General features: G+C 39.9%; 1 protein-coding gene across 1 annotated transcript in view; it reads right to left on the bottom strand.

Annotated features, from left to right (window-relative positions):
- GPC3 (glypican 3) overlaps positions 1 to 26,556 on the bottom strand; it is a 451,564-nt gene that overhangs the window by 365,651 nt on the left and 59,357 nt on the right. The window lies entirely within an intron of this gene.

Raw genomic sequence — 26,556 nt, 5'->3', positions numbered from 1 at the left:
ACATGTTTTTCTGTCTCCCCCAGGATGTCTGACCTTGTTAAGTATTTGCAGATTAAGGTCTTCTGTATGAAAAGTAACTTTTTAAATACTTACATACTGCTGTATGGATATTTCTTACATTTGTTTGTCTCTGTAAATGGAGTTCTGTATATGAAACATAAACTATGTAATGGCTCTGGTTCATTATAATGAAAATCAGTCTCCACAGTGTGGGACATGGAGCTGGGTGTGCTACTTCCCTGGGGCCACATCTACCTTCTTATAATCATCCTCTGTTCCTTCTTCCATTCTTTTTTGCTGTTCCCTGCACTCACATACCTCCTTTTTCTCCTCCTTGTTCCAGTACCTCAAGGAGCCTGACATTCCCAGGTACAATCAACCAACTCCAGCACCCGTTTCTTCTAAGCTGTCAAAGTATGTCTTCTTCAAACTGGATATCATCAATCTTCTTCAATGAATTCCAGTACTCTATATTATAGGATCTCAGAAAATAGAGACTAAATCCAAGCCATCACTGTAGATGAAATCTACCTCCAACCCTCCATCATGACCCAAACCTAGTTCAAGGAATGTTCAATAAATAGTTTGATTGAACTTCAGGATTCTAGGTTGCCTACCAGCTACTGGAAGATCCTTATTCTCTGAGTGGTTGTTAAACAAGTGAATTGACTAGCAGTCTACTGGTTATTAGATTCCTCATAGACTAAGGCATAGAAGCAGAACACACACATGCCAACTGACCTATGGAGAGCTAGTCCAAGTATTCACGCAGGCATTCTCCTGGCAGAGACTTCTTCGGGTTTTGGCACAGGGAAACTTCAATATTTGAATGTTAAATGTTGAATTTACATTTAAAAGATAAGAGTCAATCAAATATTTATTGATTGCCTGGCACATACAGGGCCCTGTGTAAAGTCTGTGAGGAAAACAAAAGGATGTGTTTTCAATAAAGTAATGCAATCAAGTGGTGGTAACAATTACAAAGCATCAACTCTGTACACTTGTTCTTAAGAGTACAAAGCCATCCAGACAGACTAGCTGTGAAGCCTGAGAAAATACAGATGTATATACCTCACTCCATGTGGAAGGTCTAGAGATTAAACCAAGCAGGGGTACAAGGCTCCATCTTCTTTAAACATTTTACCAACCATCACTGAAAACCAATTTCCTTCTTGAATGCTCTTCCAACAAAATGACAAGGAGGAGGAAGGAAACTGATCCCAGCATATAAGATCTTACCTAGGACCATTTTAAAGGTCCTCTAAGGGTTCCCCATTTGCTGTAATCTTCCCTCATGGAGATCCCTCTGCTCAGTTACCATTCATGTTCTTCTGCTAGCTTGCTACACCGAGCAAAGCAGGTTTCCAATCAAGCTTCAACTGGCCAAAGTTGTCAAAGAACAAACTACTTATATAAAAAGGCCGACCAAGTACCCTCCAGAAGGAAAACGGGAATTTTTTTCACGAAGTAGGATTCGTTTTTTAAGGTAAACTATGTTCTGTATTGTCCATCTCTCTCCCTTTCTTTGGAATAATATATTGTTAAATTGCTTATAAATACAATCACATAGGTTTTCCAGGAGTTTCTGTTTGAATCAAACCAACTCCTTCTGTTAACATACCATAATATAAATCCGCTGAAAGAACTGTTTCTATGATAGGTGTATTTAAAGGCATGTGAAATGCTATCTTTCAATAAAAAATTAACTATAAGTCAAATAATTCTGATTTTTTAAAATTCTGATTTCTTAAAGAGGGTATAGCAAAAAGGCTTAGAAGACATTAACCTGTGTGAATTTTTACACCAAATATTTACTCACTTAATATTAGAGTGGTTTTTAATTTTGAAACATTTTTAAAAACAAGCACCAACTTTTTCTTTCACCAAACCAAGTAATTTGTTCATTTGTATATGAACACACATACACACACATATTTTAAATTTGTCTCTGTTTTTGAGTTACAGTTACTTATCTGAAAGGAAAACAAAAGGTAGTTCCTTTTTTAGAAATGTGAGGTACATGATTTTAAGAAAGCCACTACCTCTTGGAATATTAAAATGTCTTTCCTCATTGGAAATAAACTGATAGAGCAAAGTACTAGGTATCTCCAGGATTCTGGAGCTAGTTGTATAACCAGAAAGAAGTCATTTAGACTCTCTCAGTTTAGGTATGTTAGAGCCATGCTTCGGAGAAGGCGATGGCACCCCACTCCAGTACTCTTGCCTGGAAAATCCCATGGACGGAGGAGCCTGGAAGGCTGCAGTCCATGGGGTTGCTGAGGGTCGGACACGACTGAGCAACTTCACTTTCACTTTTCACTTTCTTGCATTGGAGAAGGAAATGGCAACCCACTCCAGTGTTCTTGCCTGGAGAATCCCAGGGATGGGGGAGCCTGGTGGGCTACTGTCTATGGGGTCGCACAGAGTCGGACACAACTGAAGTGACTTAGCAGTAGCAGCAGCAGCAGAGCCATGCTTAGCAAAGAATACTGTCAAAATCTACTGTTTAACTTTACCCAGAGTTGGGCCAGAGGATGTATAAGGTCCTTGAGGTTTCTAAAAATCATGCATGAAGATGCCGTCTAAAATATAAGGACTTATTTTAAAGTATCTTGTATTTGAACCCTCACGAATTTGTTAGGTAACGGAAACTACAGTGATACGTCATAGTATGCGCCTCTTAAAAGGAAGAGAGTTTTGGGGTATTTTAAGACATTTCATTGCTGCTATTTTCCCTTATTTTTTCTATATTTAAAAAAAGCTTCCATAATACAAATATAATTTTTATTCTCAGAAAAAGTAATTCTTTCTATATTGGCATGTGGATTTAGAGGTCAAAATGGTAGTAAGGAACATTTTTCTGAGTATAAAATTATAAATCTGCATTATAGAAATTTTAGAATATATAATACAAAAAGGAAATGGTTCATGAATCCACCAAAAATAGTCTCCATTAATATTTCAGTACATTTCCTTATAGTATTTTCACTATGGGTATTATAAATAGTCAACTGGGATCAGATCTATTATTCCATATTTTACTTTTTCATGTGTATTATTCTGTGAATACCCTTCAGTCATTAAAAACATGTGAGAACACCATTTTAATGGTGTACTATCATAGTGTACTTTATATAACCAATCCAAATTGTTCACTATTACAAATAACGCTGCAATGAACTCCTATATAAATGTTTTTGTGCACGTCTTAGGTACACCTGAACTTGTATCTCCTTACAGCAACACACCACCCAGGAAGGAAAGAGCGGCCCTGTGGGAAGCCAAGAGGGAGCTAACCTGCCCCATTCCCACCCCTCCACTTTTTTACTTGCCTTTCTACTATTCAGGTTTCCTTTCCCTCACTGTGTTAAATTTGGCTCTGGATCCTGATTGATCCTAACCCTGCTGCACTGAGCAGAAGTGGCTGAGGAGACAGGCAAACACACACAAGGTTGCAGCTAGAAAAGAAGGCACCGATGACCTGGCCCACAGGGCAATTCACTCTCTGGCTGGTGATCTGAACAGCACTAGGCACCAGACAAGAAGTGACTGGTTTTCCTAGCCTGGGTCAGGATGGGAAAGGGACCACAAGCTCTCCATCGACATAGCCCCTGAGCCTCAGGCAATAGCCATGCCATTACTGGCTCTGGGCTTCCCGGGTGGCTCAGCAGTAAAGAATCCACCTGCAATGCAGGAGATGCAGGAGACTCAGGTTTGATCCCTGCATAGGGAAGATCCCCTGGAGGAGAGCATGGCAACACACTCCATTATTCCTGCCTGGAGAATCCCATGGACAGAGGAGCTTAGCGGGCTATATTCCATAGGGTCGCACACAGTCAGACACGAATGAGCACACACGGCAGCCCTGATGGCTTAGCAGGTAAAGAATTCACCTGCAATGCAGAAGACACGGGTTTAACCCCTGGGTCAGGAAGATCCCATGGAGAAGGGCATGGCAACTCACTCCAGTATTCTTGCCTGGAGAATCCCATGGAAAGAGGAACCTGGCGGGTTACAGTCCATAGGATCTCAAAGAGTCAGACATGACTGAAGTGACTAAGCAGGCATGCATGTCGTTACTGAAGTACAAATTCCTAACACAATTCAGAGGACAGAATAGAAGTACAGCTGAAGGGCTTCAGAAAAAAAAAAAAAAAACACTCAATATACTATAACCTGAAAGTAAACATCAGCACTCTCATCAACTCCAGTTTATGTTTTCTGATATATCTGACATAACTTTTTCTTTGACTTCGTGAAGCCCTGTGTTTCTTATAGCATTTCTTCCTTTGGCCAAAATGGTTTGACATCAAGGTGTGTCACCGGACCACATACAGCTTGTTAATAAAGGAGTTATTTGGTAAAACACAGTTTCTCCTTGCAGAGCACTGCAAACTAATTGGGAAGCAGAAAAGAAAATACAAGGAAGGACTAGAGAATAATAAAATGATGCAGCGAGACTACTGTCAGACCAGCATTTAGTGCTCGGAGAAGTCAGACATGGGAAAGAGCAATGAAACTGGATAGTCTCTGGCTATCCAGAGAGAGGCAGGAAAGATGTTCCTAAGAAAACCACCAAAGAGGGAATGCGCCCCCATCAGTAATCAATCTGGCATATCTACCCCCACAGACTTAAATGATGCCGAGACGGCAGGAGGCAGTTAGGCAAAATATGCTGGCTAGGCTAATGGCTCAAATCTGGTTTATCACTAAAGGCCTTAAGAGGCTGCATTCTAGAGGTAGGAAGGACCCAGATACTTCAAAGAGAAACCTAAGCCCTTGATGAAGCAGCACTAAACAAGCAGCAATAAAAAAAGAGAAACTAACAACCAGCATTGGGGCCTAGATCTGTATAAAAACAAAAATAAAGGAAAATAGCCTTTCTTGAAAGAAAGTTGACATCCAAGTGCAAATGGCCTCCAGGGTACCTTTCATTTGCTTTCCGGCCATTTGTACATGACCTTATGCACATGGTAAAGAAAGCAAATTAACCACATCATCTTCACCCCATGGGGTACCATCTGCTCCCTTCAAAATAAATTTTCCCCTGTCCTCACCAAGCACCAATATTTCACATGTTTAACTATTAGGAGACACTTACTTATCCTTAAAAACATTTTATTAAAAAAAAAACAGAGGTTGAAAAATCATATAATCAAGAAGCCCATTTCAAAGGAAAGTTGGAGCAATGGAAAGAGCACATCTTCCACTTAGTTTTGCCAACATATTTTGGACATCCTGGGGGAAAACATTCATAAAATTGTGCTGTTTCTGCTATAAATCACCCCAATAGAATTCTTTGTGAATTATCCTCTATCTATATGGAGATCAAAGACTCACCACCTCTTCCCCCACTAAAATGACCTACAGTTCCAATGGAGTCATCTGCAGGCAAATGATCTAGGTATTATTAACACTTGCCAGACAAACAAGACTCTAAAGTTAACTGCACTTGAGGGGAAAGGAGTTTTGAAGTACATACCGTTCTTTCCAGTTATCCAGATCCCCGTTTAAGTATACTCATCCCTAGGATCACAGCTTCAGATTATCAAGTGGAAAATCTCTTGTCAGTATCAACCAACCTAGGACGTCTTACAAGAAAATTCATATCAAATCCATTCTTAAATACTTTCTATTTTGGGGCTCTATAGACATGTCGATTCAATGCTGAATGAAAATTTTCATTTAACAGAGATTTGAGGTTAAAAAAACCAAAGGAAGTGACCAATTGTGAAAAATAAGTTTGCTTCCCACTGACACAGAAAACAAGGGGATACAAGAAAATAAGAAGAAAGTATTTTTAAATAAGAGGAGGGAAAACACTAGAGATGGAGAAAAAAGAACAAAACACAAGCAAGGAAAAGAAATAAGTAATCAAATTCATCTGCAAGCGGGCCTTAGGAAGCATCTCTACGAACAAGGCCAGTGGAGGTGATGGAATTCCAGTTGAGCTATTTCAAATCCTGAAAGATGATGCTGTGAAAGTGCTGCACTCAATATGCCAGCAAATTTGGAAAACTCAGCAGCGGCCACAGGACTGGAAAAGGTCAGTTTTCATTCCAATCCCAAAGAAAGGCAATGCCAAAGAATGCTCAAACTACCACACAACTGCACTCATCTCACAAGCTAGTAAAGTAATGCTCAAAATTCTCCAAGCCAGGCTTCAGCAATATGTGAACCGTGAACTTCCAGATGTTCAAACTGGTTTTAGAAAAGGCAGAGGAACCAGAGATCAAATTGCTAACATCCACTGGATCATGGAAAAAGCAAGAGAGTTCCAGAAAAACATCTATTTCTGTTTTATTGACTATGCCAAAGCCTTTGACTGTGTGGATCACAATAAACTGTGGAAAATTCTGAAAGAGATGGGAATACAGACCACCTGACCTGCCTCTTGAAAAACCTATATGCAGGTCAGGAAGCAACAGTCAGAACTGGACAGGGAACAACAGACTGGTTCCAAATAGGAAAAGGAGTATGTGAAGGCTGTATATTGTCAGCCTGCTTATTTAACTTCTATGCAGAGTACATCATGAGAAACGCTGGGCTGGAAGAAGCACAAGCTGGAATCAAGCCTGCCAGGAGAAATATCAATAACCTCAGATATGCAGATGACACCACTCTTATGGCAGAAAGTGAAGAGGAACTAAAGAGCCTCTTGATGAAAGTGAAAGAGGAGAGTGAAAAAGTTGGTTTAAAGCTCAACATTCAGAAAACTAAGAGCATGGCATCTGGTCCCATCACTTCATGGGAAATAGATGGGGAAACAGTGGGAACAGTGTCAGACTTTATTTTGGGGGGCTCCAAAATCACTGCAGATGGTGATTGCAGCCATGAAATTAAAAGACGCTTACTCCTTGGAAGGAAAGTTATGACCAACCTAGACAGAATATTAAAAAGCTGAGACATTACTTTGTCAACAAAGGTCTGGCTAGTCAAGGCTATGGTTTTTTCCAGTAGTCATGTATGGATGTGAGAGTTGGACTATAAAAAAAGCTGAGAGCTGAAGAATTGATGCTTTTGAACTGTGGTGTTGGGGAAGACTCTTGAGAGTCCCTTGGACTGCAAGGAGATCCAACCAGTCCATCCTAAAGGAGATCAGTCCTAGGTGTTCATTGGAAGGACTGATGTTGAAGCTGAAACTCCAATACTTTGGCCACCTGATGAGAAGAGCTGACTCATTGGAAAAGATTCTGATGCTGGGAGGGATTGGGGGCAGGAGGAGAAGGGGACACAGAGGATGAGATGGCTGGATGGCATCACCGACTCGATGGACATGAGTTTGGGTAAACTCCATGAGTTTGGTGATAGATAGGGAGGCCTGGTGTGCTGCGGTTCATGGGGTCGCAAAGAGTCAGAAACGACTGAGTGACTGAACTGAACTGAACGTGTGTGTTAAGTCGCTTCAGTCATGTCCAATTCTTTGCGACCCTATGGACCATAGCTCTCCAGGTTCCTCTGTCCATGGAATTCTCCAGGCAAGAATACTGGAGTGGGTTGCCATGCCCTTCTCCAGGGGATCTTCCTGACCCAGTGATCAAACCCATGTCTCCCAAGTCTCCTGCACTGGCAGGTGGGTTCTTTCCCATACAGCCAACTGGGAAGCCATCTGCTTAATAGTGTTTCATTATCCTTAATATGCAATATACAAGAAAACAGAGAAGAAAATTAATTCCACAGAAATAGATATACATGCTATGCAGAACTCTAAGACACAAAAAAACAGGATTATCAAATGTGAACGTGTATAAAAACTCTATTTTCTCTTCAAATCTAGACTGTCTTCAAACATTCTGAACATCCTCAATGAAACTGGATCTGTTATTTACCTCTGATAGAATCCTGATCCCTGCTACCCACAACCACTAATATTACAGACCAAATTTAGAACCATTTTGTTTTCTGAGGTCTGCATGGTCCTTTTTTTAAAGTAGAAATAGTGGGGAAAATGATAATGCAAGAGACTCAAGGACCAAGACTCTCATTAGAGAAAGAGGCAGGGCCAGGCTGCATTAATATGTAGCCCACAATGAGGTTTGCATCAAACGTGCCTATGAACATGTCTTCTTTGTAGAAGGTAAACCATGTGTTAAATTAAACAACGGATTCTGGAAAACCTACTAGTAATTTTGATAGAAGAAAATTGGACTGAATTGAATGTCTAGAGTCATGGGTTAGTGCAAATTACTTGTAATGGATGCATTTTTACAGTATACAGAGGTCTGACAGCTTGAACTTTCATACATCTGAGCAATATATAAATATCCATTAGAACAGATTTTGATTTAACAAGATAATACCTGATATCCAGATTCTTCCAGTACACATCAAGCCATTCAATCTTATCCATTTGCAATCAATCTCTCATTCTTCCCTCCTCACATCCAGGAGCCAGGCATTCAAGACTTTATTAAGTGCCTGTTACTACAAGGCACTTTTTCATGTTCGTTTACAAAAGGTACCTGGCTCTTTAGAATCTGAGATGCTGATTATTTCCTTTGTAAGAATTGTATCATCTTTTATTTGTAAAGTTCATTAACACATCCTTGATCCAAGTGTACCAAGTATATATTTACATTTATGTGCTTTGAATGAAAGTGAATTAAAATTAATTTTAATTAAATTTAGAATTAAAATCAATTTTGCTTGGAAGTTGTTTGGATTTGCTTTTTCCTCACAGTTTCTGAATGCCCTTGATATAACTGGTGACATACAGGAGGACTGAAGGCCTAGACTCTATGGATCTATTCCTAGATATTATAGGACTCATAAATTCTCTTTGACATAAAAATGCTTTTAAAAAAAGAAATTTAGAAAATGCAAAAAAGAAGACAAATGCAAAAGTAATTTCAGTCTGATAATCTCACACTGAACAACAGCCACTTTTGATATTTTAGTGTAAGACTTTCCAGGATTTTTCTCCTTATAAGTTTATTTATTTTCATGCACTTGTATCATATTATATGCACAGCTTTATATCCTGTGGAAACTATAAACTTTAATGACTTTATAACCTTATATCAAAGGGACATATCACATTTTATATAACCATTCACTTCTCTATTATTAAATACTTTGTTATTTCCAATATTTTTGTTATCAGAAAACACCTCTGTTCATAAGGCTTTTTTTTCCTGTATTCAAGATGGTTTTCATAGGAGAAAGTCCCAGAAGTAGAATTATTGGATCAAACTATGAATATTTTCAGGCCCTTGATAATACAAATTGCCAAACTGCTGTTCCAAAAGGGTTGTACCAGAAATGCATGAGTGTGTCCATTTAACTAAACCCTCACTGGCAGTGCATATTATTTTTTATCCACTCTTTCGCTTGTTGTTGTTCAGTTGCTCAGTCATATCTGACTCTTTTCAACCAATGCCATGGAAAGACCACCATGGATTCTTTCCCTAATCTGCAAGTGAAAAAATGATATCTCATTGTTTTCATTTGCATCTCCTTGATACTAGTTCCTGAACTTTAACTTAGTTTTGAAAATGCTCCTTTTGGAGAGAATGCATTTTTAGGGTTTCTGTTAAAACAGACATGCAAATCTAGTATTAGATCCTAGCAGAAGGCAAAAGAAAATGACTAAAGGAGAATCATTCAAAAACTTTTAGGAACTTTGACATTTCTTTTCTGTTCTTTAATGACTATAGATGCCAGGCATTATAGTTCTTTATCCATTTTCCCCCAGCTGTACATAAGGTGTCACACTTGGAAATTTCACTCCATCATTCTGTAAGCATTGCTGGGGACAGACCTCGTTATCAAACACAGTGCTGGACTAACTGACGTCACAGTGAACAAAGACTGAATCCTGGTCTAACAAAACTCTAGTCTAGTGCAAAAGGCAAGAGGGCTGTTCAGAGGAATGTGGAAGTACAGAGCCATGAAACCTAACCAAGACTTGAAGGGTCTAAGCCGAGGCTTAAAGCAAAGGCTGACACTCCACCCCCACCCTCAGGTTTTTCTTTCAACCATTTCTCATGTGATAGGATTTTCAGACCCATCCTGGTCACTGTCTTCTGGATATACTCAACTTTGTCAATGTTCGTAAAATGTGGTGACTATACTTGAACATAATACTCCAGATGTGGTCTGATCAGCACACATGCTTCTAATACAGCCTAAAATTGTTTGGCTTAAAAAAAAAATAAGCTACACCACATTGTTGGCTCATATTAAACTTGTGATCAGCTAAATCCCCAAGAACTTTTTACATAAACTGCTGCCAAGTCACATCTCTCATATCCTGTACATATGCAATTTTTTAAACCTAAATTCAAGACTTTACATCTATCACTGTTAAATTTCATCTTGTAGGTTTTGACCTAGAGTTCCTACAAGCTGAGGTCATTTTAAATCTGGATTCTGTCATCCTATATATTAAACTATGCCACCCAGCTTTATGTTATCTGCAAAGTGAAAAGCCGGTCTTTGTGATCAATTGTGATCAAGACTTTGCTCTATTAAGGTAGGGGCCATGGTATGGACACCTTTATACCCCTCACAGTACTAACTAGGCTGCCTTTTACACAGTAGGTGCTCAGTATTTGTTGCATGAACGAATGCCCAGGCAGAGCCAAAACAGTCCTGTGGCCCTTCACTAAAACATCTTCCTCCAGGTTGATGCTGAATCTGTTGCTCAACTAGCTGTGAATTTGCCTAATTACTGGTTATGCAGTCAAATTTCACAATCTTATGCACAAGATATTACAGAATGTTTTGCTAAAATCCAGACATCCTGTATTTATGTTTGACATTCTGGCACAGTTGTTAGGATGCAGATAGCACGATGCAGCCATGAAAAAAACAGACTACTAGAGGCTGCTTATCATTTACCTCCCTGACACTTTTTCCTCAATCCTTACCCAGATTACGGGGGAACTTCCATTTTCTACTCTTTCCTATATGAATATTCTTGAATATTCAGTCCTTGTATGCCTTTAGGTTCTTTACATTAGAGAGGCAATTAAAAAAATAATTTTGCATTAAAAACTGCATTGACAAAGTGAAAAACTCATACATTTTTTATTAAAAAAAAACTAGATGTATATTTAGGTTTATTAGCTTTTGAAAGACGATAAACCTCAAAAGAGCCTACACAGTCCTATTCCTTCAAAAGAACCTATCAAAGTTTACAATTTTTAAAAGAGCAGAAACATACAGTATTTTACATGGAATAAAAATGAGAGAACTGACAGACACTGACTTAAGGCAACAGGGAAGCCCGAGTCTGAGACTATAGGACTGTATCGTCACCCAAATATCCCTCCTCACCCCATTCCTGTCCCTTAAAAGTTTGGAATCAGAGATTTTAAGAAATAGACTGTTTAAGAAATAAAAGAATTCTCAGAGAATGAGCAGATAATGTGCCCAGCATGATTAATGGCCTTTCAATGATGAGCAAGTGTGGGAAACACATGACTCCTGGCAATGTGTGCTTTGCCTGCCAGATGGTGCCTGACCCTCCACCCCATCCTTCATCCCTTTTTGGAGCTTTATCCCAGCCATGACACCCATTCCATCTTTGACCTCCTCTCCTACCTCATCCTTGATCTCCACCCTCCAGGCTAAGGGATGAGGTGAAGCTGAGGGATGGGGTGAGGATGCCTGTTTTGCACATTACTTGGTAATTTTTAAGAAGTAGCTGGACATTTTACTAGTTTGTTTTGTAGGCTTTTGCAGAAGTCCCCCCTCCCCGCCCATGTTAAAATGGTCTTGTCAAAAAGTTCCCAGCATCAAAAGAACTGATCAAAGCAAGTGTGTCCAAATGCCATATAACTACCTAAATAATGGAATAAAAGAAGTACCTGAGAATTAAAAGATTTGAGTATATATTTACGATTTCTACCAATCATTTGGCAGACCTTGGGAAATTCTATTCCTAATCTGAGCCTGTCTTCCTTGTAACTGGCAAGTTTGGGCTAAATAATCTTCATAGTTCTTTCTCAAGCTATGATTCTCAGATGCCTGGTACTGTTATTACTATTTCATTTGTAATTATCTTGCCTTTAAGCATCTCTGGGTCAAGGACCACATCTCATACTTCTACAGAAGGCATCACACAATCTGGGCCCACAGTCGGCACTTAACATTTTTCAATTGAACTGATTTCCCATTTGTGAGCTAAACTGGCTATAATTAGGCTTCTATTCAATAATTTTTCTCTGAAGAGCATATGACCCCCACAGGTAACCTTGGTTGCTGGTCAGACTGTAACCATCAGGCCAAACTCTTTGCTTACAGAACATAAAAATTTACAAGGATGACTGAGAAAATACTGAGCCCTCCAAAAGTAAATCTGATGCAAGGTCCTCCATGGTAGACCCTGGCCAGACGGACTGATGCTTCCAAGTGATCCCTCCTCTCAACTTCATCACCTCTCCACTGCCCTTGGCCTAAATAGCATGTGTTAAGTCAAAGATGAAAAGCACCCTACAGTCCAAGAAGGAAAAAGTAGCCTGGTGAGATATCACTGATATTTTACATCCTAGGATAAAGCTTTTCTTACAACCTAAGTATTTCAGTGATTTTTTTCAAAGTAAATTTACTCCTATCAAACTTTAATTTATGCTAACGACCACAGGGAATGTCATAATAATTCAGAACATTTTAATCTTCTTTTTGCTAAAATAACAAATTCATTCCACAAGTGTTCATTGAACCCCAAGTACATGTTAGACACCACTAGTCGCTAGTTTGTTCAACTAGATATACATTACAATCCTGGAAAACACCATCAGTTTTTTATCTTCTTTTCATGACAGTGATTAAACACCCAGCTTCTCAGATTTTTTAAAAGGTATGCTCCAAGCTCCTTATTAAGAAGACCATTCACCAAAGGCTAATCTGAGTATGTTTCTCTTTTGATACATGTTACTACCATCCTGGTCAAGTCTGATTAAAGAGTCATGCCACTGTAATTCCAGACTCCCATTCCTTACTAACAGAAGAAACTGAAGTACTGAACAGATAACCAAAATTTCTCAATGGGTCTATGCTTTCCTTTAGCCTGACTTCATAAGAACAAAATATAAGTGAACTTTTAACCTTCTGTACTGCTTCCATAAAAAAATGATAGCAGCTATGGCAGATTTCTGTTTTTAAATGAAATGGTCACAGAGATAGGAGCTGTACTAGTTAGTAAAAACAGCCCAAGTAAAGAATCTGCACATAAAGAATCTGCAATAAGGTCTTGTCACCTGGTGATCCGATTAGTGGACTTCAGAACGATAAGTAGTATCAACTTTAAAATGTTGTAGTATTAGGCAAATACACCACATGCAGAAGAAAACTAGTCCTCACCAATGGGCATTTGGGTCTTCCCTGGTAATCTGTGTGTTTTCAAACTCATGGTCTCAACACATTGGTATGTGCAGATCAGCTGTGAATATGTTTTGCATCAGCTGTTACTAATATTGAACTACCAACATTTGTAAGTAATTTTCTTTTTAAAAAATAGTACATTGAAAGCTGTTCCTATACTACAGAAATACCATCACTAAATCATTCACATTCCAGTAGGCTTTCCAGTCCAAGAGAGAAGAAAGGGGTGGGATTACTGCTGGTACACTGGCAAGTGCGCAGAAGCCAGGCTAGCCCCACCTATGGGAGGGACCTACTTGGGAGGTGTATCTTGAGGACTGAGGAAAACACAGCTGGGGCTGAGAATTAAGTTTAACTCTAGGCAGCCCAGAACATGCAGTATTGGAAAGTTATGAGACTTAGCTTTCCTAATAGTTGGGAACTGCTCATCTGTAGGATAGCCTAAACTTTAATTTTCAAGATATGAAGCTGTAATAATTTGGACTTGGAGGATTTTGAGGGTGCTGTTTTATTGGAGAGGGAGGGCAATATTTCAAAGCAAATACCTGTCTGATTTTCAACTCTCTCAGCCTGCAAGGGATATAACAGAAAGCGGGAGAGTGGCACTGCCTTAAAGTCAGGAGTTTGGAGCCAGAGAAGGAATTCTCTTTTGGACCTGCTGAGTTTCAGTTGATGGTAGGAGACTGAATGGAAAAATACAAACACATGTAACTTATTTGAGCTGGTTTCCTCTTATGTAAAATGGACTTAAGACTATCTGCCTTGAAGAATGTTATGAGAATTAGAGATAACATAAATAAGTACAGAGCACAATGCCTGACTCTAAAAGACAACTTTTAGTTGAAGTGAAAGACAAAGAAGAAAAGGAAGGATATACCCATCTGAATGCAGAGTTCCAAAGAATAGCAAGGAGAGATAAGAAAGCCTTCCTCAGTGATCAATGCAAAGAAATAGAGGAAAACAATAGAATGGGAAAGACTAGAGATCTCTTCAAGAAAATCAGAGAAACCAAGGGAATATTTCATGCAAAGATGGGCACAATAAAGGACAGAAATGGTATGGCCCTAACGGAAGCAGAAGATATTAAGAAGAGACGATAAGAATACATAGAAGAACTATACAAAAAAGATCCTCATGACCCAAATAACCACGATGGTGTGATCACTCAACTAGAGCCAGACATCCTGGAATGTGAAGTCAAGTGACAAAGCTAGTGGAGGTGATGGAATTCCAGCTGAGCTATTTCAAATCCTAAAAGATGATGCTGTCAAAGTGCTGCACACAATATGCCAGCAAATCTGGATAATTCAGCAGGAGCCACAGGACAGGAAAAGATCAGTTTTCATTCTAATCCCAAAGAAGGGCAATGCCAAACAATGTTCAAACTACTGCACAATTGCACTCATTTCACATGCTAGCAAAGTAATGCTCAAAACTCTCCAAGCTAGGCTTCAACAGTATGTGAGCCAAGAAATTCCAAATGTTCAAGCTGGATTTAGAAAAGGCAGAGGAACCAGAGATCAAATTTCCAACATCCACTGGATCACAGAAAAAGCAAGAGAATTCCAGAAAAACATCTACTTCTGCTTCATTGAGTACACAAAAGTGACTGTGTGGATTGTGACTATGTGGATCACAACAAACTGGAAAATTCTGAAAGAGATGGGAATAACAGACCACCTGACCTGCCTCCTGAGAAACCTTTATGCAGGTCAAGAAGCAACAGTTAGAACCAGATATGAAATAATGGACTGGTTCCAAATTGGGAAAGGAATACGTCAAGGCTGTATATTGTCACCATGCTTATTTAACTTATATGCAGAGTACATCATGAGAAATGCTGGACTGGAGGAAGTACAAGCTGGAATTGAGATCGCCGGAATAAATATCAGTAACCTCAGATATGCAGATAACACCACCCTTATGGCAGGAAGCAAGAGGCACTGAAGAGCCTCTTGATGAAGCTGAGAGGAGAGTAAAAAGCTGACTTAAAACTCAACTTTCAAAAAATGAAGATCATGGCATCCAGACCCATCATTTCATGGCAAACAGATGGGGAAACAATGGAAACAATGACAGACTTTATTTTCTTGTGCTCCCAAATCACTGCAGATGGTGACTGCAGCCATGAAATTAAAAGACGCTTGCTCCTTGGAAGAAAAGCTATGACAAAAGCTAGACAGTGTATTAAAAAGCAGAGACATTACTTTGCCAACAAAGGTCCATCTAGTCAAAGCTATGGTTTTTGCGGTAGTCATGTATGGATATGAGTGTTGGACCATAAAGAAGACTGAGCGCCAAAGAACTGATGCTTTTGAACTGTGGTGTTGGAGAAGACTCTTCAGAGTCCCTTGGACTGCAAGGAGATCAAACCAATTCTACAGGAAATCAACCCTGAATATTCATTGGAAGGACTGATGCTGAAGCTCCAATACTTTGGTCACCTGATGCGAAGAACTGACTCACTAGAAAAGACCCTGATGCTGGGAAAGATTGAAGGCAGGAGAAGGGGACAACAGAGGACAAGATGGCTGGATGGCATCACTGACTCAATGGACATGAGTTTGAGCAAGCTCTGGGAAATGGTGAAGGACTGAAGTGCTGCAGTCCATGGCCTTGCAAAGAGTCAACCTCGACTGAGCAACTGAACAACAACAAAAGAAAACTTAATTATTAGTCCCTAAGGTCTATAGGACTTGGGTATCGGCAAGAAGTGAGAACTGGCGAATTAATGGTATTGAGATAGCAGTTGAAGCCATGAAAATGAGTGACGAGCAGAGGGGGAAGGGAGCACTGAAGACATCCCCTTTCGAGAACAGTCACATTTGAATGGAAGAGGAAGATTTGTCATCAAAAAGGAGAGAAGGAATGCTCAGAGGGGTGGGAGGAAAACAGATACATGTACTGCCACAAGCCAAGGGAAGGAAAACATTCAAGGGGGAGAAAGAAAAATAAGCCCCAATGGATTCAGTAAAAAGTCCGTCATTGGTAACCTGCAGGGGAGCAATTTTACTAAAGAGGCAGTGGCAGAAGCCAGATTACAAGGTGTTTCAGAATGAGTGGTAAAGAAATGGAGCCAGCAGATATAAAGCACTCACTTGAGAAGAGAAAGTCAATAACATTGCAGTCTCACAGCTGGACTTGGTCCAGACACGCAAGAACAGACTTTAGCTGTAAAGACTTAAATGTGGGATTTTAATATGGAATTTCTGATGGCTGCAGGTATAGAGGGGCCTCCCAAGGGAAAAACACATTCCTACTAAAACTAAATATGGCTTTCATAAGCTCAACAAAGAGAGGCCAACCTTGGTTGTTTCTTAAGTCTCCGTGGCTTCAAGATAATGCCACTCAATTCTAGGGACCGAGAGAGGAGAAAAACAGAATGAAAAATTTAAGAATGTACAGATTTCTGAAGAGCCTTCTCTCTTAGGTGGCCTCCCTGCAGAGCTTTTGTTCTCCAAACTCCCAGACCCTCCAAGACTCTAAAGGAGCATAACCCAATCAAGCCTCCTCAGGTTAAAGGGAAAAGAAAAGGCTTGCCTATTAACTCCAAACCAATCACTTCCTGCTTCCCTTGTGTTACACAAAGTCCCTATTTTCATTGAGTAAATAAATAAGTCCCCAAAAAGCAGAGTAGTTTTCGGGAAAAGCTGGTAGGGTCCACAAAGCTGATTAGGACTTATTTATTTGAAAGTTTCAAATAAAAGGTATTTCAACTGGTCAGGAATGTTTGAGGACTATTAAGATGTGACAGGATTCCCTAGGTAAACATGTCGTACCTCAGGCTTCTTGGAATCTCTAATCCCTATTACAAGCAAGGTCCTAAATAAGAGAAATAATAATACTAGCTACCATTATTGAACAAGCATGCACCATGTGCCCTTTACATGCATAGCCTCATTTAATCCTGATGTTAGATATTATTAACCCCAGGGATGCAGAGTCCTTAGGCTAACCCCTGTTGCCAAAGGACCTCCCAGGATTCACCAGCATAAATGCCCTATCGTCTGGCCATGGACTTGTATTTTCTTGTCCCAGTACTGCTTTGACTGCTTGGTTTTCAACAGTTTAGAAAAAATTTTAAATATATCTTCTCCCTTTTCTGATGTCATATGGGTTTTGGAAATAAACAGAACCCAACTTGGGCTTCCCTGGTGGCTCAGTGGTAAAGAACCTACCTGTCAATGCAGGAGACATGGGTTTGATCCCTGGGTTGGAAAGATCCCCTAGAGAAGGAAATGACAACCCACTCCAGTATTCTTGCCTGTTCGGAAATCCCATGGACAGAGAAGCCTGGCAAGTTACAGTCCATGGGATCACGAAAGAGTTAGACATGACTTACCGACTAAACACGGAGAAGGCAATGGCACCCCACTCCAGTACTCTTGCCTGGAAAATCCCATGGACAGAGGAGCCTGGTGGGCTGCAGTCCATGGGGTCGCTAAGGGTCGGACATGACTGAGCGACTTCACCTTTACTTTTCGCTTTCATGCATTGGAGGAGGAAATGGCAACCCACTCCAGTGTTCTTGCCTGGAGAATCCCAGGGGCAGGGGAGCCTGGTGGGCTGCCGTCTATGGGGCCGCACAGAGTCAGACACGACTGAAGCGACTTAGCAGTAGTAGCAGCAGCAGCGACTAAACAGTAAGACCCCAAGTTCATATCCTGACTCTGTCCCCAACCAATCTGTGTGGTCTTAGCCAAACAAACAATCATAGTAACTTCAGTGTTGTTGTGAAGACTGAGATACTAGTACAGTGGCTAGCACATAGTGAAAAATAAAAAATTCATATTTTTTAAATTCAAAAAAATATAGAGAAAAAAATGAACTATCATTCCCACTACAGGAAAGTTACAAGACTCAAAATAGCCTGGAGTTAAAACTCCCCTCCAGGTCCTCCCCACCATTCTATGCAAAACAAAGAACTCTCTCACCCGAAGAAAAAAAATGGACATTAAGGTTGATTACGCCCAGCTCCCAGCTGGTCCAGCCTCTGGTCTACCTCCAAAATTCCTTACCCCAGCCGCTTAAGAGATAACTACTCTGAACAACCTCGGAGAAGAACAGGCCCCCTTAAGACAGTAACTTTCCACAACGTGCTTATATATACTTACTCTTTTCTTGGATAAGCGCAGCAGCTTGCTAATCTGACTGCTGCCCCTTCTCGCCTCATTAAAGGTGATCTGTTCCTGTAGAGTGCCAGTTATTCTTTCTCTGAACCTCGCCTTCTCTAACTCCCTTACCTTACACCCACCATCCAAAAATAGGCCCCAAGATATTTCAGCATATATGTATATGTTTTTTCCACCAAACTGGAATTTTATATATATATACATACACACACACATATAGTCCATTCTTTATAAAGTGTTAACATACATCATAAAATATTCCTTGGAAATATCAGTGTTAACAGCTTCATAATATTCCATTGAATAAATTCACCATAACTAATTTAACAGACACAACACTGATTAAACAGAAACAATTGACTTTTCACCATAGGCCTCTGTAGCTCAACTCAGAGGATGCTTCCAATGAGAATTCCAGGGAGAGTTTCTGTTTCCCTTAAATTACACCTCATGTACAGCCCCCAAGCTTCCAGCCATCTTTGTCAGGGGTTACTGGCTTTAGTGTTACCTGCATATGTCTAAGCAGAAGCTTTGAAAGTTAGACTTTTGGGCCATGTCCAAGGCAAGCACTAGCTCGAAATAGATGCAACATGATGTACATTTAACCATAGCTAACTAATAATAAAATACATATTCTGAACATTTTAACAAACCACATTACCATGTATTTTGTGACATCAGAGAAGCGTTATCAAACTAGAGGACTGGTTCTCATTAATATATCCAAGATAGATTGCTTAAATATTTTATGGGATACCCAGACAGTAGAGTACTGCATAGCCATTAAAATCATGTTGACATCTATGTAATAACACAAAAAAATGTTCTGAAAATAGTTACGTTTTTTAAAAAGCAGGGTATAAAATGGCATGTATGTTTGTTTTTGTTTAGTCGCTAAGTTATGTCCGACTCTCTGTGACCCCACGGACTGCAGCACACCAGGCAGGCTCCTCTGTCCTCCACTATCTCCTGGAGTTTGCTGAAATTCATGTTCACTGAGTCGGTGATGTTTTCTAACCATCCCTTGCAATGTATACATATACTTTAAAGATCTAAAAAAAGAAAGTCTACTAGCCAAACTGTTAACAGGTCTTAGTATCACAAGTAAATTGTTTGCTTCACTATCTTACCTATGTTGCTGCATTTTCTAACATTAACAGGTATCATGCCAATAAATTATTCTTACTTTTAAACAAGCCAAAATTGTACATTCATTCATATTCTAAACCCCTATTATGGTATGTGCTACCATTCCCTATGTATTCTGGCTTGTCAAGACAATTATATCAACAATAATAAATAACCATGATGGAGCCCATAGAATACGGGAATTAGAACTGGAACTAAACTCAACCTGTCCCTAACATTATGCCCTTGGCAAATTGCTTAATCTCCCAGGACCACAGCCCTCATCTCTAAAGTAGGGAATATACGGTCTACCTCAGAGGGTTGTTGTGAGTTGAAATGAGACAGTGCAGGTGGAAGTGTCTCTTCCTATGCCTGGTAAACGGAAAGTCAGTTAAACCTAGTTCCAATACCATTCTCAGCAAGATACAAAGTGCAAAGTGACTCTCACTATAATTATTCAATTTCTACTCTGTGTTTCTCTTTTCATTCAATGTGTCCTTCTGTGTTCAGACCGGAATGTAAAAAAGAATACGTGAACAGGAGAGATGCCAGTGAGAGTGGAAATACCTGAGACAATGCGAGTACACAAATAGCTGAGTACCACACAGTCCTTGTATCATGAGATGCTTGACCACAAGCAGAATCAAAATTAATGCAGTTCACTGCCCCTACCTACCCTGTAACCCTGACCTAAAGCAAAAAAGAACAGAACCTCAGGTTTAAATCTCATATTTAAAGGGTCCAGTGTTACTGCAGCTGTAACTGCCAGAGGCACACATCTGATCTGAGCTTTGGGAACAGGGAGATGTATTAACAAGTGTGGTTAATAGTCATAAGGGAAAGTTAAAGGAAACTCTTGTTGACTTCATAACAGAAGAAAAGGGCTATATGTACAGTCAATGTTAATTATGCTCTTGTTAGCCATATGATCTTATGAGAACAGTTCTGTCTGCTTCTGTGCTAATGAGCAGCTAAAACTAAGGATCTGTCATGTGCATTTTATTACTGCCATTGGTTTTTTCCAAAAGCGGCGTCATGTTTGTCCTAGAGAGAAAAAAGGAAGGTATTTCCAAATAAGAATTGTAATAATAATAAGCCTCCAACACTTCCTCTTTCTTTTTTCCACCTTTCTCTCAAATAACCTGGTATATCATTCTGTAACTCACCATTTTCAAAAAATAAACTGAGAAATGTGATGGTATTAAATATGAATAACCATCTGTGCCATCTCTTTGAGAAGAGCAGGAACTCCAAATACAGGAAAACAAAAAAGCCCGCCCTCTGGCATATAGATACTTAAGCAAAAGGCTTCTTTCAATCCACATACTCAAACATTTTAAAGAGGTAGGTGAAAAATGAGCTCTTCAGTAAAAATTCTCACTTTTTAATGTCTGCAATTTTATCCAACATTCAGAATTGCATCCTGGGTTAGAACTGTATACTCGGTACATCTTCTTTAAAAACCATATAAATCAAAAACTACTAGAAGTCTCAAAACATCAGATAATATGATTGATTTTATTCTTTTATGACATCACCTGAACAGGAGAGGAATGAATGGGCTTCAGAAACCTCTTATTTTTCCAGCAGCTTTCTTACAGAATAACATACTTTCATAATGAAATGTAAGATTATAAATTGCCAAATTGATTTTGCATCAGTGGTAAAAAGTCATAAGTGACTAAGTGTCCTAAGGTGACCTAGTATGTTATAGAAAATGTGAAACCATAGTATACTGACAGTTTAATTGGTTTAGCAAGAGTTCATATCACTTGGCTGAAATGCATCATTGGCCTTTTTATCGTTACATCTTATTGCAGCTTTAAAAATAAAGTAGATGACAATCTTGTGAAATGTTTCCTTTACTGAATCAGGTTCCTGTCCTTGACTTTATTGCTTTGCTTAGCTTTCCAAAGCAATGTTTACAAACTTCCTCTGCCTTTTAATATATTTTGAATAGTGAAATTTATCTCCCCAACTTGATCCTTTCGAGCCTGGAAATGGGAAAACACTAGTGTACCGTCAGTGCGAGGTGCACGAAAACAGATAGCGTCAAGGAGTTAAATACCAGAGTGGATGGCACCTTGACATTTATTGCTGTCTAGTGCAAACCAGAATATATAATTTGACTCTTTTACAGCATTAGGAGGGCAATTTAAATGCGTTAGGACTTGAACTATCAAAAGATGCTGTCTCCTGTCTCCAGATGTAATTACAAGACAAGACTATTAAAGCAGTCTTATAACTACGAGAGGAGCTAAGACTGTGAAGGGCGACAGAAGCGGAAAGAACTACTTCGCCAGCAATGGCAGCTCATTTTCTGAGAGCAGTCCCTACAGCAGAACAGGAGGCCGGCTTTCGGGCTAGGGTGCACTCCTCCTGAACGACTGGTGTCAAAGGAAGGTCCTGAGCTCAACTGCGACCCAACACAGCAAGATAGGAGCAGAAATGACACTGCCACCACCAAGAACATTCTACGCCTCCTGCCTCCATTCTACTTCTGCAGGTTAAACAGGCAGAATGTAGTCATTAGTTTGGCTTATTGAGAAGCTGCTTACTATATGTGAGGAGTGTAGAGCGCTAGGCAATGGTGCAGTTAGCAAACCCAGGCCATGCCAAGTTGGTATTCTCCAAATCCCAGGTATGTAGCGACTCCCTAAGGGACAACTTTTTGTTTTCCCCACCCCTTCCATTCAGTGGTATTAAAGTGTGAGTGAGCATGTAAATAACAATAAGAATCAAAAGGTTTGTCTATGAATTTCACAATATTCCTGGAAACAAGGTTAAAATGAAAGAGAATCTCCAGTTACTTGTCAATATGATATTGTCTTTAAAAAGATCATGTCCCAGTTAGCTACCATGTTAAGGAATTATATACAAAACTGGTAAAAGGATGAGTGGGGGAGGGGCCAAGTCTGGTCATTCTTAAACCACAGGTTGACACTCGGATTCTAAGCAGGGAGTCAAGTTAAAGCAAGTGCATGCAGAAAAGATGCTTGTTCTTTTTTTTTTTTACACAAAATTCACATTTTATTTAGGTTGAAATAAACTATACAAAATTGATTTTCTTCACCAAAAATAACAGCAATATTTTCTGTATTATTCCTAAATAAACTACAAAACACTTAAGACTCAATGTTGATTAGGATGTAGTGAGACGGGCACTTGCACACTGCTCCTGGATGTATAGATTGATAAAACTCTTCGGGAAAGTGATACGGTATTAAGTATCTAGATCTTCCTAGAAGTTTATATTCTTTGATGCAGTTTCCTTATGTCTCTAGCCCAAGGAAACATCAGAAATCAGCACAAAGTTATATGTACACAAATGTTCATGGCAACATTGTTTACACTAGCATGAAATTGCAAACACCCTAAATGTACATCAGTAAGGGGGTGCTTGGAGAAGGCAATGGCACCCCACTCCAGTACTCTTGCCTGGAAAATCCCATGGACAGAGGAGCCTGGTGGGCTGCAGTCCATGGGGTCGCTGAGAGTCAGGCACAACTGAGCGACTTCACTTTCACTTTTCACTTTCCTGCATTGGAGAAGGAAATGGCAACCCACTCCAATGTTCTTGCCTGGAGAATCCCAGGGACGGGGGAGCCTGATAGGAGGCCATCTATGGGGTCGCACAGAGTCGGACATGACTGAAGTGACTTAGCAGCAGCAGCAGCAAGGGGGTGCTTAAATACATTATGCATATGGACAATCACACTTACCATGAACTTCTAATGGCATGTGAAAATGCATGTATATATTGTTAAGGGAAAGGGCAGAGTTCAAAACTCTATGCAGTAGAAGCAAGTATCCGAGTGCCCCCATCCCAATCCCATGTAATTTCAAAAACATCTTCAAACAAAGTGCGTGAAAAAAAAAAAAAAAGCAGAGATGGGGATGAAACTAGAGAATGTTGTGCTTACTGAAATGTCAGACAAAGAAGGACAAATACTATATGATATCACTTATATGTAGTATAAAATATAGTACAAATGAATGTATATACAAAAGAGAAACAGATGCACAGATCTAGATAACAAACTACTTACTGGTTACCACTGGGGAGATGGAGGGGGATGGGGCAAATTAGGGGTATGAGATACAAACTACTACATATAAAATAGATAAGCAACAAGCAAATATCATATAGCACAGGAAATTATAGCCATTATCTTGTAATAACAGTTAACGGAGTATAATTTGTAAAAATACTGAATCATTATGCTGTACACCTGAAATTTATATAACATTGTAATTCAATTACATTTCAATTTTTTCTGAAAAGCAGAGCTTATCACCATTGAAAGTAAGAGAGTTTGACCACTTGATTTAAAAAAAAAAAAAGCTTTTTATTTTGCAATAATTTTAGGTTTACGGTAGAGTCACAAAGCTAGTTTCACTTGGTTTCCCCTAATAGTAACATCTTAAATAACCATGGGCCATTTGTCAAAATCAAAATGTTGACATTGGTACAAAGCTACTGACCAAACTACAGCCTTTATTCAGATTTCCCCAGGTTTTCCACTAATGACTTTTATCTGTTCCAAGCTCTAATTCAAGATACCACATTGCATTTAGTTGGTCACTTAATTTTAACAAGAGAATTCAAATTTGCGCCTCACCCAAGACTCATAAATTGCCTATTCATTTAATTAAGTTTTCTTTTAGCTTAAGCCATTTCTACTGAAGAGCCATGAAAGTATAAAAAAGACCATTTTAAAACAAGTCAAAATAATCTGTTTTCCTGATTTTCACATGAATTTATTTCAGAATTCTTCCCCGGGAACTTTGTGTTTTCCCTCTCCTGTGGTCCCTGCATCCCTGTTAACTGGTTCACATTCCCCTAATGATCAGACCCCAGGTGGCTGGGCACTAGGGCAGCACCATCTCAGACACAGAACAAGTACTAAACTGAACGGAGTAGAACTTGAAGGTAGGGAGCTACCATCAACAACCTCAATCTTGCTAGAAATAACCTCTGGATAAAAATGATTCACTTAACAAACATTTCTTTAGCATCTATACATAAAATCCTTTTTAGCATCATGTGTGCTGTTTCAGAGTGGTGCAGAGAGGCTGAGTAACTCCACAAACAGTCTATTAGTTAATAGATGGCAGAGCAGTGATTCTAACCCCAGTTCCTCTGTGACTCCAAATCCATGCTCTTGATTGTCTTATTGTTCCTCCTTGAGAAACTCTCAATAAATGATGGAGCCGAATTATTCCAGTTCTAGTTCTTAAACCCTGACTGTTCCAACCTTGAATAGAACTCTGACCCAGCACTGGTTCTGATTTGATATTTGTGGCCATAAAGGCAATGGCAACCCACTCCAGTACTCTTGCCTGGAAAATCCCAGGGATGGAGGGGCCTGGCAGGCTGCCATCTATGGGGACGCACAGAGTTGGACACAACTGAAGTGACTTAGCAGTAGCAGCAGCCATCTTCCTTCCCCTTTTACTAAACCTTTACTTACCTGCTCAGATGTGCTGTATATATACCAACCAAGTTGACCCCTCTGTAGTATGTCTCAGTCATGTTCTGTTAAAGCTTTCCAGATCTGCCTGGTTGGGGACCATCCCGCCTGTCCCCAATGATGAGGGGCCTCTGGTGTCCTTTGCTCTGTCAGCCACTCTGCCCCCTCTGGAACACGGAACTAGCTTTACCTTTGGGCCCTGCACTCTGCCAGTTGGCTTGGCAACCTTGGAGACAGGAAAAGGGAAGTCTAGCTGAAGCAGCCTGGATTTCCCAGGAGAGTGACACTTGGCAGCAAGAAGCTCAAAGGAAATGACTTCCTAATCTTCCTTTTTTAAAGATGGCTGAAGAAGGAGGACAAGAAAGCCTAGTCCTGCTCCTTTTCTTCACACTGAGAATCACTCAAAGGATGCTATTCACAAAACAGCACTAGGGAAGACCTAGGGCAATCTCAGCCTAGTGTGTTCCAGCTTACAAAGGAGCTTCCCCACTCTGGGAATGAAGGAAAGAAGACAAGGGAAAGGGATATATCAGTGACTTAGCTCCGTGGATACTTTCTGAACTCCTCCAGTCACTACCAAGTGACCTCAGGAACTACCAGCTGTGCACAGGTGGCAGAAGCCTTTGATGACTGGTTTCCTCTTCCCTAGAGTCATTTAGCAGCAGGAGGGGTTGTGGGGTGGAGAGAGCAGCTGTTTATTCTCATGACACTTCCCCCTGCCAAAGACAGCTCTTTGATTGATCCCCCGGCAGAAGATTTAGCTTGTACTCTGGGGACAGAAATGGTTTGGGGATAGATGGGTTGTGCAATTTCCTCTGGGTCAAACAAGGAATCCTCAGGAGAAACCAGTGACTTTCCCTAGTGCCATCTGTTGATGGGAGTGAAGCGGGGTGAATACAAACGTACCACCACCATTACCCTCTTCCCACCTTTTCCTGCGACCTTTTTAGAAACCATCAATGTAAGCTTACATTGGTCCACTCTAGAACTGTATGAGATAGAGTCTTCTACCACCCATTTTAAAGATGGGGAAACTGAAGCACTAAGGAAACAACTCCCAAGATCACAGAGAGGCAGAACTAGGATTTGAACTCAGAGTCTTAGAACTAAGAGAGTCATTAGGATTAAAAACAGACTTTAGAAAAGAAGCCTTACACACCCTGTCACAGCACCCCTTGCCAACACACACACACACACACACACACACACACACACACACACACACACACACACACACAACTCCCACCATGCCAGTGACTGTCTTTTCCAGCAAAGAGCAATGTAATCTCCTTTTAGGAAACAAAATCTGACCAATTTAGTCAGGGAGAGAAGACAGGCTGAGAACAGAAAAGCAAGTGAAAGTAAAAATCAAACTTGCTGAAAACAGAAAGTAGAGAAAGCAGGCTGGAAGCTGTGATCAGAGATGGAACACAGTATATATCAGTATATATATATCCTCGTTTGTGAGATGTTTTAAAACAAGAATGTAAAAC

Source organism: Ovis aries, chromosome X, assembly GCF_016772045.2.
Source record: "Ovis aries strain OAR_USU_Benz2616 breed Rambouillet chromosome X, ARS-UI_Ramb_v3.0, whole genome shotgun sequence".
Lineage (NCBI taxonomy): Eukaryota > Metazoa > Chordata > Mammalia > Artiodactyla > Bovidae > Ovis > Ovis aries.
Note: the sequence above shows the minus strand (reverse complement) of the source record. Positions and strands in the feature narration are given on the sequence as shown.